The sequence below is a fragment of the Lucilia cuprina genome, chromosome 6 (assembly GCF_022045245.1).
Source record: "Lucilia cuprina isolate Lc7/37 chromosome 6, ASM2204524v1, whole genome shotgun sequence".
NCBI lineage: Eukaryota > Metazoa > Arthropoda > Insecta > Diptera > Calliphoridae > Lucilia > Lucilia cuprina.
In genome coordinates this window covers 49700374-49704427 of record NC_060954.1, presented here as the reverse complement: position 1 = coordinate 49704427, position 4054 = coordinate 49700374, and the positions used below count along the sequence as shown (strand labels likewise).

General features: G+C 30.1%; 1 protein-coding gene across 1 annotated transcript in view; it reads left to right on the top strand.

Annotated features, from left to right (window-relative positions):
- LOC111677810 overlaps positions 1–4054 on the top strand; it is a 26520-nt gene that overhangs the window by 13581 nt on the left and 8885 nt on the right. The window contains exon 2 of the mRNA XM_046954612.1: positions 2145–2147. The gene's annotated coding sequence lies outside the window, so the exon portion shown is untranslated. The remainder of the gene's footprint in view (positions 1–2144; positions 2148–4054) is intronic.

Below are 4054 nucleotides of genomic sequence, written 5' to 3'. Positions count from 1 at the left end.
TAGTCTAGTCTATAGTCTAGTCTATAGTCTAGTCTATAGTCTAGTCTATAGTCTAGTCTATAGTCTAGTCTATAGTCTAGTCTATAGTCTAGTCTATAGTGTATTCTAAAGTCTAGTCTATAGTCTAATCAATAGTCATTCTATAGTGTAGTCTATAGTCTAGTCTATAGTCTAATCAATAGTCAGTCTATAGTGTAGTCTATAGTCTAATCAATAGTCAGTCTATAGTGTAGTCTATAGTCTAGTCTATAGTCTAGTCTTTAGTCTAGACTAGACTATTCTAGTCTACAGTCTAGTTAATATAGTCTATAGTCTAGTTTATAGTCTAGTTTAGAGTCTAGTTTATAGTCTAGACAAAACAAACCTAAATATACATCGGACTATGTATTATTCAGACAAATTTTTTGTCATTTAGCATTCTTAGCAGCGATATGTTTGTATGTGCACAGCATTAGTAATAAATACAAAAATTACAAAAAAACTATAAAATCGTAGACACTATTAGACAATTCCTAAGTCTCAAATAGTGAACATATTATAACCAAACCTTAATAGTAACCAAAAGTGGGCAATTCCTTAAACGTTGACTTTTAACAGGCAAATTAACATTCAATTTAAATCATTTGGCATTAACACCAACCTTATAAGGCCAATTGTAACATTATTTAGACATGGATCTAACTGAAACGCTTAACAAAATTTACACTTAAATAAACACTATATTAAGCATAATAAAATAAACGTATTTGTAACGAGAATAAAATGTATGGTAAAGTGATCGTTGATCAGTTTGATCTTCTCCATAGACGATTTAGAATAAAATAAACTATTGTGTGTTTTTTGTTACATTTTTTGCATTTTAAGTATTTAGCAAAAGATATCCATCGATGAGCGAATGTGTTGTTTTTAAAAATATCTATTTATTTCTTTTTTTATATGTAGAACAAATCGTATAGGAGATATATATATTGAGATTGGTATATAAATATGTTTGTTTTATTATTTTTTAACTGAAGTTTGTTTTATGGTTTAGTGATTTAAAGATTTTAGAAATATAGAAATCTGTGTTTGTTGAAATACTTTAGTTTTTCTTTAATTTATTGTTATTTTTTGTCGAGGTAATAAATAAGCAAATCTAGAGAAAATCTTTATTTTAAATCTTTAAATGATATCATGTTCTCATTTTTTTCAAGTGTTAGAAGAAATTTGGAACAATGGAAACTTTTTGCAGAGTGGTTATTTAGGTGATCGTTATTAAAGTAAAAGTGTTACATTTGGTGAAGACATAAATTTGTTTACGTTTGATCTTAAAATTGTCTATAGAACGAGATCAATTCTTTGCTGAAAGTTATACTATAGTCCAGACTATACACAAGACTTTAGTCCAGACTATACACATGACTATAGTCCAGACTATAGACAAGATTATAGTTCAGACTATAGACAAGACTTTATTCCAAACTAAAGACAAGACCATAGACATGACGTTAGACAAAACTATAGTCCAAGCAAGAATATAACCCAGATTATAAACAAGACTATAGTCCAAACTATAGATGAGACTATAGTTCAGACTATAGACAAGACTCTAGCCCAGACTATAGCCCAGACTATTGACAAGACTATAGTCCAGACTATAGACAAGACTATAGTCCAGACAATAGACAAGACTATAGTCCATACTATACACAATGCTATAGGTAAGACTATAGACAAGACTGTAGTCCAGACTTTAGAAAATACTATAGTCGAGACTATATACAAGCCAATAGTTCAGACTATATACAAGACTATAGTTTTGACTATAGACAAGCCCAGACAATAGGCAAGACTATAGTGCAGACTATAGACAAGACTGTGGTCCAGAATATAGACAAGACTATAGTCCAGAATAAAGACAAGACGCTAGTCCAGACTATAGTCTGGACTATACTATAACCAGACATTATTTCAGACTGTGGGCGTGGCCATATATGAGACTGTAGACGAGACAAAAGTTTGCGTGTTATAATGTCCATGGACAGACTATAGAGCAGACTGTAGACGAGACTATAGGCAAGACTATAGGCGATACTATAGACTATACTATATATGGGAATATAGATGAGACTTAAGACAAGACTATAGTTCAGAATAAAGACAAGACGGTAGTCCAGAATATAGTCTGGACTATACTATAACCAGACTTTATTTCAGACTGTGTATGTGGCCATATATGAGACTGTAGACGAGACAGAAGTTTGCGTGTTATAATGTTCATGGACAGACTATAGTGCAGACTGTAGACGAGGCTATAGGCAAGACTATGGGCGAAACTATAGACTATACTATATATGGGAATATAGACGAGACTTTAGACAAGACATAAGTTGGCTTGTCATAAAGTTCTTGGACCTTATATACTTTATATAAGCTACAAGATAAACCACTATAAATTTCCTATAAAAAATCTTCATAAAGTTTAAATTTGATTTTAATTTTTTTTATCTTCAATTGAGTTGAATGTATTAACAAGAATTCAAATTTCCTTAATAACAATAATGTTCTCCTTTTCACAGGCAAATAGCCATTTAACAACAATATTATTAAATAAATTATAATGTTACATTTAAGAGTATTTTGACTGGATTTTGTGCAGAAAAAAAAACGGAAACAATGAAACTATATATAAAATAAACACTTAATTCAATTGATTGCGTTATTATTTGAGTTCGTTTTTTTCTTTGTTGTCAAAATCTCTGTAATACTCATGGTTGTAATAAAGAGAGGCGGACTAGAACTAAATGTAACACAAAAACTGCATTAACGTTATGATATCGAAAAACAAAAGACTTAAGCGACAAACCTGTTGCTGTTTAAGTATAAAGACAAGCAAATATAAATAAACAAAGACGGACAGACGGATGGACGTACGTACGGACGGAAAGACAAACTTACGTATAGACTAAAGGTATGTCATGGCAAAAGCTAAACAATTTTTAACCAAGACCAGAATGGTGTGTTAACATACAACAATGTTTTTGTTGTTGTAGTAGTAGTAGTGACTGTTTATTGCCTTAAATGGTAGACAATGTTTAAAATTCAATTATTGTTATTTTCCAATATATTGAAGGCAAAAATGTTTTTTATTTTTCTTTTAACTATATTTTTATATAAAAATAATAAAAAAGGGAAAACTATGCAACAATCTTACATACACACCGCCCAAGTTAGTCAGCCAAATAGCCAGATTTGGTTTATAAAACTTCTAAAGAGAATCTTCATTTTAAGTTTAGAGCAAGCAACTTTATTATGACTTTATAATACGTTTGCATTTTCTGTTAAACCTTCTTTTAATTTGGTGGTATAATGTTACTTATAGATATTTATATATAATGTTTTTTTTAGTTTAAATTTTATTAACTTTAAGGTAAAATATAAAGCGCCCACTGGCGCTGTATTCAAACACAACTAATCCAACATTAAGTGCAAATTTATGTAAGTGGTTTTGCGTTCTTGGTTTTATTTTGAGAAAATATTGTCTAGAGTTTGAGGTTGTGGCGCATTCTTTGGCGTTTAAATGTTTAAAAGGCTCTTTTTTTGTTTGCATAGCATGTCTTTTGATAAGGCGTTACTTAAGGGAGTTGCTTTATATTAGTTTGGTTAAATAAATAAGTAAAACCCTTCTTTTTTTCTTCTAGATTTTTATACATTTATTTATTTGCGATAAATATAATTTTAACCTTTAATTGGTAGGACGATGCAAGAAGTTAAAAATTATCTGTTGTGGAAAATGAAGAATTTAACTTTGAAATCTTTAAAGAGTATACAGTGGGGTTGAGTAAAGGAGATGGTTTAAAAACTTACTTTTTTATATTTTAGTCTGAAATATCAATCAGTATATAGTAAGATCTAAAGACTACAGCCTATGGTCTAATCTAAAGTCTAGTCTAGTCTATAGTCCAGCCTATAGTCTAGTCTATAGTCTAGTCTATAGTCTAGTCTATAGTCTAGTCTATAGTCTAGTCTATAGTTTAGTCTATAGTCTAGTCTATAGTCTAGTCAATAGTCTAGT